Source organism: Piliocolobus tephrosceles, unplaced genomic scaffold (assembly GCF_002776525.5).
Source record: "Piliocolobus tephrosceles isolate RC106 unplaced genomic scaffold, ASM277652v3 unscaffolded_416, whole genome shotgun sequence".
Lineage (NCBI taxonomy): Eukaryota > Metazoa > Chordata > Mammalia > Primates > Cercopithecidae > Piliocolobus > Piliocolobus tephrosceles.
Window position 1 is genome coordinate 32,909 of NW_022326087.1, and position 13,688 is coordinate 46,596.

The window sequence follows — 13,688 nt, forward strand, 5'->3', positions numbered from 1 at the left end:
CGGCAATAGTGTGGATATTTTTTGAGGAATGAGGATAATTTTTGAGGGGAAACGTCATCATGACATTTGCTGCCTCTCACAGCCTCCCCATGCACTACAGCCTGTGGGGCCTGCCAACCCATTTTCCCTGGTTCCTGGGAAGGATTTACTTCCAGACTTAACCTCTGGGTCCACCTCTCCTAACATGTGCTGTGCTGTTCTTTGCTGCTTGGATTGAGGGAAGGGGGCCCACTCACTCACCCACTCCTCACTTTCTAATACCCACAACCACCTGTTCACTCGCCCAGCAGTTCCTATGCTCTCCCCTATACACATTCTTCCACCTGGAACCTCAGTGTCCTCAATTGCAGAACCAAAATAATAATGGTCGTGATATCAGGAGCTACTGTGAAAGGAAGTGATCTGAGGAGTACCTGGGCGTAGAGATGGCACAATGGAAGTCAGTTATCGTCATGGCCATTTCAGAGCTTTTTCCAGTAAAGCCCTCGGATGCTGGTCGCCTCTGCTATGTAGCTTCACCCCCCCTGCAGCGGGGCAGAATGGAGTTCCCCTTCTCTCCAGCCTGACTTCTCCTCCCCTGCTCCGCGCCCCCAGGGCAGCGTGCACTCATAAATCTTTCTCAGCGCGTTGCATTGTTACAGCGAGTTGCCCTCGCATCCGACCCGCCCCCCGCCCCAGCTCGGGAGATCTTCAAACCCAGGATCTCTGCCTTGGTCGTCTTTGAAGCCCCGGCCCCTGGCACAGCGCCTGGCACCTGGAGGGCGCTCAATAAATGTTTGTAAAATCGAATTCTCTGTTGAGCAGGTGTCCACCCCTCCACTCGCGGAGGGTGGGTGGTGCGACCAGAAGGGAAGGATGGCTGTGTGCCAGGGCGTGGGGGACACAGGCAGGGAGCTCAGGGAGCGGGAGAGCGGGAGGGGTTACGACGCCGGGTAGCGGAGCCCGGCCCGGGGGGGATGGCGGTGCCAGACACGGAGGGCTGCCCCCGCTCCTCCCCCGCCTCCTCCCCGCGCCGCGCCTCCTCCCCGCGCAGCGCCTCCTCCGGCTCCGCCACCCCAGCCCTGAGCGGCAACCGCAGGGAGGGGCCCAGGAAGGCGGAGCCAGCGGCGGCCCAGGCTCGGGGCACCCGCGCGGCTCCCGTTCGCGGAGCACACATCCCGGCGCGACGAGGTAGGAGGCGGCGCGGGGAACGGACGAGGGAGCTGGGCGCCGCGGCGGGAGGGGCGGGAAACTGGGTCGAGACCCTCCTCTCGTGCTCCCCAGCAGCCTCACCGCCCACCGAGCCCACCGCCGGTGTCTCAGCCCCGCCCCTCGGCCCCCGCCTCCCTCTTCTCGCGCCCGCCCTGCCGCGCGCCCCCAGCTCCCTGCCGCTCCGCGTCCTCCGGGACCGCCCTCCGAGGTCCCCTGGGGTCGCCGCTTCTGCGCCCAGCGCGCTCCTTGTTCATCCCACAGGTTCCTTCGGAGAGCGAGCAGGAGTCGGTGCTCAGCCTCCTGCGGGGAGCAGCCCAAGGGTGAGTCCGGCGGGGCGGGGTGGGGCGGGGCGGAGGCTGGAGGGCCCGGGGCCGTTCTTATGCCTCTTAGTGGCACCTGGGCTTGGCGCCGCGGGCTGGCTCCATGTTTGCAGAATGAATCAATCATGACTCTCATTCTCCTCTTCCTAAGGAGGACTTTTTGAGGTCCACGTGCTGCAGAGCACCTTGGGGGGCCTCCTGAGATAGGAGTCCCCCCGCATAGTGGAAGCCCGACTCCCATTTTTCCCCCTCCTCTCTGCACTCCAGTCTGGAGACTCCTTTTGGGTTGGGTCTTGGGGGGTCGGGGAGAGGGGGCTTGTAGACCCAGCCAGGTCGTTGTGGAAGGTGGATCCCAGCGAGGGCTTGAGCCAGGGCTCTTACAAGGTTATAGTTGGTGGGGGCGGGGGGGGGGGGGGGCGCTGCGGAGGACAGCAGAGACTGTCAGGCAGGGTCACTTGGCACCTCCAAGGCCAGCCTGGAAGAGCCCGCTTGAATGTGGATTTTGACCCACAACTTTTTCTGAACCCTTCCACGCCGCTGTTTCTTCATCAATAAAATGGGAACATTCGCAGTCTTTTCTCAGGACTTTGTGCAGACAAAAAATTTATCATAGAAATCACCCCACACAATGCTTGGCACATTGAGGACACTCAGCACATCTTAGCTTTATTTCCTTCCTCTCTGAAAAAAGTGGGCAGAGTTATTTGTTCCCATCTTCTCTGTCCACAGCTTGGTCTCAGAGAACACAGTAGATGTGTAGTCAGTTTGTTGAATAAATATGCTTGATGGAGCTTCAATACCCACCCCCACCCCCTTCTCCCAGAATCTGCAGGGAGAGGTCAGGACGTGACAACACCAGCATGCCAGTGCTATCGGAGGACTCTGGTAAGTACCTCCCCCAGACTGAAGATGAGCCTGCCTGGCAGCCTCCAGGCCCTGGCAGTGAGAGCCTGGGGAGAGAATGTCCTCACGGCAGGACCGAAGTGCTGTTTGAGGCCCCACTTGGGCTCCTTGGGGGCAGGGAGCACCTACTGCGTTTGCTATCCTTTGTTTTAAGCCTGACGTGGGCTTCCTGAGGGATGTTTTCAGTGAAAAAAGCCTCAGTTACTTAATGAAGGTGAAGTCCCACGTCATCCTGCCTGGAAGGGTGCCTAGAGCTCTTTCTAGCTGTCTGTGGCCATGTGAGGTCATCCTAGTCATCTCCCTGCCCCAGGAAGGCCTTCACTTGCCCACTGCACAGGACTTTCTCTTACGGTGCCCCATCAGTGGCCCAGTCTGCTGCCCCAGTTGTCCCCACAGCCATGGGTGGGATGTGTGGTGTCCAGGGTGCATCTGAAATACTCTGTCTTTGCAGATTCATGAGAAGCTTCGCTATTATGAAAGGCAAAGTCCAACCCCAGTTCTGCACAGTGCTGTGGCCCTCACTGAGGACGTAAGCCCCAGGTTTCTCCTTCGAGTGTCTGCCCCACTCCCTACCCTGTAGAGTTCCTTCATCTTGCCTCATTTGCTTAGTCTGGGGACACCAGGAATCAGGAGCCCAAAGGTGAAGAGGTGTTTTCTTCCCTTGTGCTCCTCTTTTTCTTCCTCTCTCTGGGTTCCCCGAAAGGCAGGGAGGAACTGGTGAGCCTTGGACTGGGTTGGGAGACATTGACGTGGGGCTGCCCACTATCTGTGTGTTCTTGAGAAAGTCTGTTTCCTCTGCTGTAAATGAGAGCATTGGATTGGCTGAGCAGTTCCCAAACTGCTCTGAAGATCGGTGATTTGAATAGGTCAATTAGACATTGTATCTGTGCTTTCCTGAAGTCAAGGGACCTAGAATGTGTCCCTGCATACTGGCTCAGGCTTCTCATTTTTTAAAGGAACGCTTCTTAATTTCTTGTGGACCTAGTCGTCTGTGTTGCATGGTTGGGGAAAAGCCATTCTGGTTGATTACTAAGATCAACTCCTGAATAAACTCTCCTAACCCCAGGAGATGGCCTGCGGAGGGATGAGTGCAGCCTGTGGGTGCAGAGCCCTGGGCCCTTCTCCACTGTGGAATGTGATTAGGGGCACATTAGGTTGCTCGGTTCCCAGGCTCAGTGCTGCCTGTCCCACTGGCTCTGTGATGTTAAGTAGGCCACTCAGCCTCTCTGAGCTCCCATTTCCTGATTCATAAAATAGCATCTGAGAGCCAGGTAAGCCCAGGTTCAAATCCTAGCTGTGCTGTATATGAGCTCTGTGACTTCAGGCAAGATGTTTAATCTCTTTGAGTCTCAGGATTCTCATCTGTAAAATGGCAAAGTAACAAGACCCTCTGCATCGAGTTGGTTGCAGGGTTCAGTGAGAAGATCCACATAAAGCAGAAAGCACATAGGGCTTAAAATGGTGGCTCCATGGAGGATGGCCCCGTCGAGCTGCTCCTGACCTCTGGTGTGATGTTCCCGGGATCATCGTCCTGGGGTGGCTGAGGGTCTGCCCCTCAGCCCCTGGGGGCTGCAGCTGGGTGGGCCCTTGGGTCAGTGGCCCGAAGAGGAAGGACCCAGCAGATGCGGGTCGGGGCACCTCTAGCCATCGGTGGCGCCTGTCTCATTCTCTGCAGGTGATGGAGTTGCAGGCCGCCTCTGTGCACAGTGATGAGAGGGAGCTGCTCCAGCTGCTGTCCACCCCACACCTGAGGGTAGTCGCGCAGAGCCCCTGCTCACCCATGCCTCTGTGTCTCCTGGGATGGGGGTGGAGGGAGCTCTCCTCGTGAGGCTGAGGAGTGGAGACTTCTGAGGGAGCGATCCTCAGCACTAGTGTCTGGGCAGTTGTCTCTCTGGCATGGCATCTGCAACCCTCCAGACCACCACCCAGCCACGGCCTGCTGACCCTGTGAGCGGCGGGCCAGCGCTCCTTTTCTCTTGCTTTCCCGGCAGGCTGTGCTCATGGTACGTGACACAGTTGCCCAGAAGAACTTTGACCCCGTTCTCCCGCCTCTGCCTGACAATATCGATGAGGATTTTGATGAGGAATCTGTGAAGATCGTCCGCTTGGTGAAGAACAAGGAGCCCTTGGTAGGTGCTGCTGCCTGCTTCTCTCTCACCCACTCTTCCCCTGCCTCTCACCCCCACCCAGAACACTGGGACAAGACCCTCCCCGAAGTCTTCAGAGTGAGTGACAGCAGCTTTGCCGGGGCTGCTGCTCATCCCTGTGGCGCCTCTGTATGCAGGGCACACACAGTTCAGAGGGGCAGGATACAGCCCCTCTCAACTGTGGCCAACCCCCTTTGTGCAGTAAATAACCTGCACAGTTGTATAGGGTGACCCTGATCATCCTTTAAGCCAGAAATGGACAAACTACAGCCCAAGGGCCAGACCCAGCCCACAGCTATTTTTTAAAATAAAGCTTTTTTGGAGCACAACCAGGCCCATTCACTTACAGATAGGCTGTGACTGCCTTTATAGTGTGATGGCAGAGTTGAGGCATTGTGACAGACTGTGTAGCTGGCCTAAAATATTTACATGTGGCCTCTTACAGAAAACGTGTGACAATGCCTGCTCTGAATATTGAGGAAGCACGGGATATTCATCTCCCCAGTAGACAGATTGCTATCACTTTGGTCCTGGTTCAGCACTGATTTACCGAGCAAAGGGACAGTGTTGTTTATGAGATGCACAGAAGTGGTGGAAGCCGAGAGAATTGAGATTGGCTCCAGAAGATCCCACAGCTGGCATTCTCTATTTCCAGCTTTCCCCAGATGACCTCGGATGAGCCTCTTCTGCAAGCAGATGAGGATCTCTCCTCTCCCTCTGTTTCCTCACCTGTAAAATGGAGCAGCCATCCATTGATTTAGCAAACACATTGTGAGCCCTCCTATCCAGGCTCTGTATTGGGTGCTGGCACTTCAGAGCTGAATAAATGATGGATAATGATGCTGGAAAGTTCTCAGGTCTCGGGGGGCTAGAAGTCCTGGGGTTCTTAGTTGATGGCCTCTCTTTCCAGCAATAATTATTTTATGTACTTCAAATAGATGGCATAGATGATGTTAACAATAAGTGTACAAATGTGTTTGCAGTTACAGCCACTAATAAGTGGTTAACATATGTTGAGTGCTTACTGTGTACTAAGTGCCTTGCATGGAATCTTTGCGACAACACTGTGAGTTAAATGCTATCCTACATGTCACAGGAAATGGGCTTGAAGAGGATAAGAGATTTCCTTGCTAAGGCCATATGCTTTTTGTAAATGGCAGAACTGTGTTCACACCCAGGGCTGTCCAGCCCTAGAGCTTAGCTCCGAAGCTTTCTGCTGTCCTGCTGCAGTCCAGCCTCTGTGATGCAGGAAATCGAGGGCTCGTTAGTGCCTTTCTCATCCTAAGTGTCATCTCTGCTGTGCTTCATGGGCCAAGTCCTGGTCCCAAAGCTCTGGCTGGGGTGCATAATTGGTTTCCCTCAGCAGCAGCAGAAGGCCCAGTAACCTTGTGATTGAGTAGAGGCAGGGTGAGAATTAGCTGGCACGTATCATCCTCATTATTAAATGTCTTTGCAAGTGGTAGGAACTGTGATATGACAGAGATGTGATGGAGAACGTACTGGATTTGGCATCACAAAAAGCTTTCCCCTTTACCAGCTGGGTGACCTTGAGGATATTTAACTTCTCTGAGCCCCAGTCCCTCATCTAAAATGTTGCAGCGTTATTGTGCCTTGTAAACTGTAAAGTGCAGGGCTGTACTAATGGGGGATGTTGGTTTTGTTTTGTCTTCAGCATTGAGAAGGTCCCCACTGATCTGCCCTCAGGACTGTCAGAGGGAGGGACTGGGGAGGCTGTGTTGGGTCCAGAGAGTAGGGGTCTGAGATTTGGAGCTGCTGCTTAAGAACCTATCTGTTCTGTCTCGGGTTCAGGGTGCCACCATCCGGGGGGACGAGCACTCAGGGGCTGTTGTGGTGGCCAGGATCATGTGAGGAGGCACAGCAGACAGGAGTGATGAGTGGCGGCGTGCAAAGCTGGCCCACCCCAATCATGGCCATTGTTCCAGAGCCCTCCACCTTTGCTCATAGGTCCCCTTACCTCTCTCCTATCAGACCACCTGTTTGGGATGTGCTTTGCTTTCTGGGGTTGTGGCTGGAATTCTCATCTCCTTCCCAAGTCAGTAGAAATTTTAATAGAAAATATAGACCATCTGGGCGTGGTGGCTTACACCTGTAATCCCAGCACTTTAGGAGGCTGAGGTGGGCGGATCACTTGAGATCAGGAGTTGGAGACCAGGCTAGCCAACGTGGCGAAACTGCATCTCTACTAAACACACAAACCTGGGAGGTGGAGGTTGCAGTGAGCCGAGATCATGCCACTGCACTCCAGCCTAGGCAACAGAGTGAGACTCTGTCTCAAAACAAACAAACAAAAAAACCAGGCGCTGTGGCTCACACCTATAATCCCAGCATTTTGGGAGGCCAAGGTGGGCAGATCACCTGAGGTCGGGAGTTTGAGACCAGCCTGACCCACACGGAGAAACCCCCGTCTCTACTAAAAATACAAAATTAGCCAGGATTGGTGGTGCATGCCTGTAATCACAGCTACTTGGGAAGGCTAAGGCAGGAGAATCACTTGAACCTGGGAGGTGGAGGTTGTGGTGAGCCGAGATCACACCATTGCACTCCAGCCTGGGCAACAAGAGCAAAACTCCGTCTCAAAAAAAAAGAGAAAAAGAAAATATAGGCCATGCGTGGTGGCCCACACCTGTAGTCCTAGCTGTTCGGGAGGCCCAGGTGGGAAGATTGAGCCCAGGAGTTTCAGGTTGCAGTGGGCTGTGATTACACCACTACACTCTAGCGTGGGTGACACAGTGAGACTGTCTCTAAAAAAAAAAAAAAAAGAAAAAATTATATATACGTATGTATATATTTATATATATATTATATATATGTGTATATATATATATATAAAATAGTCATGGAGTACTTTGGGGTGATTGAGAAAAAGCTCATGCGTTGGTTTAGTCCAAGGACTGTGACAGTTAAGAATATAGCATGGGCTTGTGGGATTACTAACTGTGGGACAGGGATGACATCCTTTCCTACCACCCCAGGTCTTGTCAAGCCGCTATTACAAAGAGAGTGTTTGTGCCCCAGATTCATTTGAGAATCACTAGTGTGTGGAAGAGCTACTAAGCTGGGAGACAAACCTCCTGATATAGGGGGATGTTACCCCCAAAGTCTGGGGGGTCACCGTTGCAGAGAATCCTAGACCAGCACTTTGCAAACATTAATGAGTACACGAATTCCCTGAGCATCTTGTTAAAATGCAGACTGATTCAGCAGGTCTGAGCTAGGCTGAAGATTCTGCACTTTTAACCTGCCTCCAAGTGATGCTGATGCAGCCAGGCCAGTGTCCACTTTGAGTAGCAAATAGGGCCCTAATATGCCGAGACATTTGTCATTCAGGCAGAGGCTCATATTGTGTTTACAGTCTTAATGATGTCTTCACTGGTGCTTTTGTCTTTCCTTGTTAAGACTTAAGAACGCCATTCTAGGAGTTTATCTGTAAACCTAGGAAGGTGAAGAGTTAATGATAATTTTAAAGAAGCAGAGGTTATAGCAAAAAGAACACAGGCTTTCTACATCAGAATAACTGTGTTTGAATACTGGCTTCTTTATTTCTTAGCAATGTGGCGTTATGCAAGCTGCTTAATCTTCCTGGGTCTCAGGTGCCAACTTGTAAAATGGAGATTTTACTGGGTGATTTGAGCCCTCCATGCCGAGTGAGGTGCCCAGCACTCAGGGGCTTAGTTCGCCCGAGTCCCACCCATCAACTTTAAACCTCGAGTTGGCCCTGCAGTGGGATCCTCAGGCAGGCCCCTGTGGTGCTTGGAGCTCTGAGTGATTGGTGCTCAGGCTCTCCTCCTGTGCTGATGGTCAGTCCCTGTGTCTCCTAGGCCTGGTCCACATTGGAGACGAGCTCCGAGAAGTGAATGGGATGGCAGTCCTGCACAAGCGGCCCGACGAGATCAGCCAGATTCTGGTCCGTGCTACATGCCTGCTAGGGATGTGCTGGGTCTTCAGCCACCCACAGTGGGGCGCTTTCCGGAGCCAAGGCTGATTCTGGCTTAGCCTTGCTGTTGTCCTGAGGAGGTGGCAGGCAAAGTGGCCTTATGGTGTGCCCCTAACGGTGTGCTTGGGGTATGGGGTGGCGGCAGGAGGAGGGGAACTTCCCTTCCATCTGCCTCTCTTAGACCCTCTTCTCAGCACAGCCTTCCTTTCTTCCCCTGGCTCCCTTTCACAAGGTCCCTCCTGGGTCCTGGGTATGAATCCTGGCTCTGCCTCCTTCCAGCTGTGCAACCTTGGACAAGCCATCAGATCATCTGAGTTTCCATTTCCTTTCCTTTAACGTTGGGATAGGGATTCTTTCTCAACCAATGTGTGGTTATCATTGGGATGCCAACATCTGGAAAAGGGTAAAGCCCTTCAGAAGTGTAAGGGGATTTCAAGGCATTAAATGCTTGGCTGAAAACCTCCATGGTCCATTCTGGGGAGTTGAAGTCAAAACTGAAATTGTGAAAAGCCCCAATCATAGCTTGGTCCCCTTTATCCTCAGGATTCCTCCCCCAACCTGATACTCTTTGCTAACTTCTGATAGTTTTAGGGGCAGAAACAGGATAAGATGGGAAGAGAGGAGGCCAACTATTTAAAGCCCTCTCTGGGCTGGGCCCAGTGGTTCATGCCTGTAATCCTAGCACTTTTGGAGGCTGAGGCATGTGGATCACCTGAGGTCAGGAGTTCGAGACCAGCCTGGGCAACATGGTGAAAGCCCGTCTCTACTAAAAGTACAAAAAATTAGCTGGGCATGGTTGTGGGCCCCTGTAATCCCAGGTGCTTGGGAGGCTGAGGCAGGAGAATCGCTTGAACCTGGGAGGCGGAGGTTGCAGGCAGTCGAGATCATGCCACTGCACTCCAGTCTGGGCAATGAGAGCAAAACTCTATCTCAAAAAACAAAACAAAACAAAAACTCAACAAAACAAAGCCCCCTCTGTAGAGGATGCAGATTGCAGGCAGGCCCTTCAGTCCTTTTGCCCAAGCTTGCTTTTTTGTGGCTTTGGGTGCCAATTTCCTTGTGCTCCAGAGCAAGGGTGTGGGCTATCTGGGTAGTGGAGAGGCCAGGAGGTGGTCTGTTGGGCCCTGATGTCCTGGTCCTACAGCATTCTTCCTTGTTGGGCCCCTGGCATTGGACTGCAGGGTCTCTGTAGATGAGGGTGAAGGGAGCTCCTGGAAAGCTGGGCACGACCTGAGATTGGGGAGATGGAAGCAAAGAGGGAAGTATTAATCAGAGGCCAGCCCCAAATCAGTCAGGAAAGAGGCAAAGGAAGCTGAAATGGGTTGTTCAAATGACCCAAGAGGAAAGCAAGGAAGGGAGCCCTCTGGGGCCCTAGCGGTCAGCAGGATGGAGGATTGGAATTCAACACATAGTCCTTGGGTTCTCGTGGAAAGTCTTCTGTCCCTTTGTCTTTTGAAAATGCAGTTATCAACCCTCCACCGCTAAATTTGAACTGGCTTTAAAATAATAAAAATACAAAAAAATACAAAAAGGTACAGTTACTTGGTTACTGAGTTTTGCTTTAGTTCATTCAACCAGGGCACCATCCTAGAAGGGTGGGCCTTAGAGGCTGCAAGTCTGACTTTCTGAACATCAGTTTTTAGGCCTGAGAAGTAGGAATTGAGCTCTTGGAGGGTTAGACCTGGTAGGCGAGAAGCTTCTGTTCTCTCTCGTTTCAGGCCCAGTCCCAGGGATCCATCACCCTAAAAATCATCCCAGCCACCCAGGAGGAAGATCGCTTAAAGGAGAGCAAGGTATGGGGAGGTGGGCCTGCAGTGCCCTCTCTTAGCTTGAGAGATGCAGCTCGCTGGCTGGGGGCTGGATCCAGTCCAGCCTCTTGAAACAGTCATTCAGGAACAGATCATAGATCTGGTCCTAGTAATCTGTGCCCATTGAAGGACTTTAATTCTATCACAAAGTGATTCATTTGTTTGTACCCTGCCTCTTTCTAAACAGGATTTGACATGGTTTACTAATAATAAAAGACGAGGTTATTTTAATTGAAATAGAAACTCAGGACCATGAAGAGGCGGAGAAGGTACCAAGTGTGCTGAATTCTGAACCAATTAAGTAACTGCCATTTGTTTAATGGTTGCTGAGTCTGCCTTATTTGGTCACCTCCTCTGTGCCAGGCACTCTGCCAGATGCTGGAGACAGGGACTCTTGGTAGCTTCAAGGGTTCCTGGTGCAAAAGGGCAGCAAATCTTTCCTTGCTATGTAATAAGTGCTTTGTCAAGATTCTGTACAAAGAGTTACAGTCACCTTTGAGGGTGTCAGAGTGGGGGTGTTGGAACTGAGGCCTGAAGAAGGTAAAGAAGAGTAGGACCTTGGCGGGGTCTGCCCATACAGAGGCTCCCTGGCATTCTGGAAAGGAGCACGTTAAGGGTGATGTGGTGGGGCTTTGCAGGGAGGATGGTGGTGGGTTTTGCTGGGGAGGTGGGTTAAGCCTATTTTCTGAATGGCCTCAATGCCTTGTTAAGGGTTTTGGCATAATCCTTGCTTAGTTTGGGGCCTCTTAGAAGCTGCCCCTGAGACAAGGATTTTAATGCAAATGGTTTATTTGGGAAGTGACCCCAGGAAACACCAGTACAGGACTGGGAAAGGGAAGACAGCTGATCTGACTAAGGGTGTGTTATCAAGCAGGTTACCACTATGGGCAGCTGGAGCTTAGTCCTGCTGGGAACGTGGGGAACTTCTTCCTCCCCTGTGGAACACATGCCTCTATCATCCCACCCAGGGGCCCTGGGAGCTAGGTGATCTATACACCAACTCCTGCCAGGCTGCACCTGGGGGATTCATTCCTAGCAACTTCTGCCTGCTGGATTAGAGAAAAGCAGGCTCCAGTGGCCAGAGAAAGTAAGTCCTTAGGCAAAGAGATGCAGGTGCTGGCAATTGGAGGTCAGCCCAGGCTGCACTGGGTGGTCCAGCCCTGAGGCATATGGGAAGGCATCCCACAGCCCAAGGGACAGTCCCATAGGTTCTAATAAGCTCTTAAAGGTGTTTTTTTTTTGGGTGTGTGTGTGTGTGTGTGTGTGTGTGTTTTTAAGGATGGGAGTGGTACAGTTATATTTGTGTTTTAGAAAGCTCCCTGAGGCAGCCACGGGGAGAGGGTGGAGTGGGTAGAGGTAGAGGTTGGAGGCAGGGAGGCCTGGTAGAAGGCTCTTGTAAAAGCCCAGGTGAGACATTATTAAGACCTGAACTGTGAGATGGTGGTTGATGAGATAGGAGGGCATCACTTTGATTTCACAATGCATTTGGATCTGAGTTTCCTGGCAGCCAAGGCAAAAAGGATAGCATAATGAATTACATACTGTTGAGCAAAGAATGGAAGGAAGCATGCCAGTTTTTCAAGATTGATTCCCATACCTGCCTGTCAGTACTTAATGCATGAAAGAAGAGACGTTACAGCATCTGGCACAGAGGATATGTCAGTCGATACTTCGAAGAATGTGGATTTGTAATGGACTGTGTCTTCAATGACAGTTTTTTGCAGCAAGTGAAGAAATAATCTTTATATAGCTGTTTCTTATTTGTGCTCTTTGGTTAAATCCCAGGGCATAATATTTCCTGTTACCTGGTGGAAAGTGATTCTTTTTAGGGCAAGTGAATGTGGTCCCCATATGCAACTTTGAGGGTTCTGACTTGAGGAACCCTCTTTGAGGAAGAGAATTTGGTTTTCCTAAAGGACAAAATGAGTAAGTAGCCTGTCCCCCAGCCCATCCTTCTTGAGTATTTCTTCTCGATCCAGATGCTTGATTTGGGATGGCCACTTAAGATTACACTCTTCTGAGTGCTTAGGACCCTGGTAACATCTGTGGCTGGTTAAGGGTATTTGTCCCCACAACATATGCCAGAAAGTTCTTACTGTTGTCCAATGGAATCTTTTCTGGTTGGCATATAATAAGGAATACAGTTTGTATCTGTCTGAGGAAGACCCCGATTGCTTTTTTTTTTTCTGTTTGCCACTGAAGTGATTGGGCCCTAATGGTCTGAAAATAGAAATAAATAAAATTAATCCATGCCACCAAATTATAGAAGAGAACAAGGAAGTGTGAAAAATGCTGTGTACTCACACCATCTTCTCCAGAGAGGGTGACTCTAGAGTAGAGGGGGGAATTGGGGCTTGGCCGAGTCTATGGCAGATGAGGCAGGATTGAGCTGTAAGAGGTGTGGGTGTCAATTGCCCACTGAAAAGTGATGGTGAGGAGTCAGTAACAGTAGTTTTGTTGATATTTGTGTTCTTACCCAAACATCTAGATTACTTATATAACAGATGGCTGCTGCCTTCCGTCAGCTCAGTTGGCGTGTCAAAAATAACACTTGAGTTAGAAATTGTGCTTGCCTTTACTTTTTGTTCCCAGGATTAGTTGTTGTGTGTATGCTAAGAGGCTGTTATGAGGACAGCTGGTCAAGTAAATAAGGAAATATTTAGGTGAGAAAGAGATATTCAGTCATGGGGCCTATTAATTTTCTGATTCTTGATGGAATTCTTGACTATAGTATCCCAAATGGTTGAAGAACAGTTAAGAACATATGTGCAGTGTTTCCAAGTAGCTTTCTATTCGAAAGGCCGCTTGGCCCTCCTAAGTGTGGGTGGTCATTGTCATGTGGCCTTTGATGTGGCAATGACCTGTCTGTGCTCACGTGGGGAAGGGTCGCCTCACCAGAGCCCTCCTTGTGCAGGTGTTCATGCACGTCCTCTTCCACTACAACCCTCGCGAGGACCGGGCCATCCCGTGTCAGGAGGCGGGCCTGCCCTTCCAGGGCAGGCAGGTCCTGGAAGTGGTGAGCCAGGACGACCCCACGTGGTGGCAGGCCAAGTGAGTCGGGGACACCAACCTTCGAGCCGGCCTCATCCCCTCCAAGTGGTTCCAGGAGAGGTGGGTCTGGGGTGTATCGTGAAGGGCTGGTTCCAGAATGGCAGAGGTGCAGGTACATGACAGGCCCCCAAGTCTCTGTGTCCTCACAGCCAGAGGGGCCTGCTGAGCATTGTTTCCCCAAGGTAAGTACCAGCTGCACTTGTGTTTGGTCTTTTCCCATAACTAGTGGTGATGGCTATTTGAGATTTAAAGGTATCTATTGTGTGTGTGTGTATATATATACATATATATACATAAATATACACACACACAC

The 13,688-nt window shown here is 51.5% G+C and overlaps 1 pseudogene; it reads left to right on the forward strand.

Annotated features, from left to right (window-relative positions):
* The first annotated feature begins 425 nt into the window (after window positions 1-425).
* Window positions 426-13,688, forward strand: part of LOC113220084 — a 15,145-nt pseudogene continuing 1,882 nt past the window's right edge.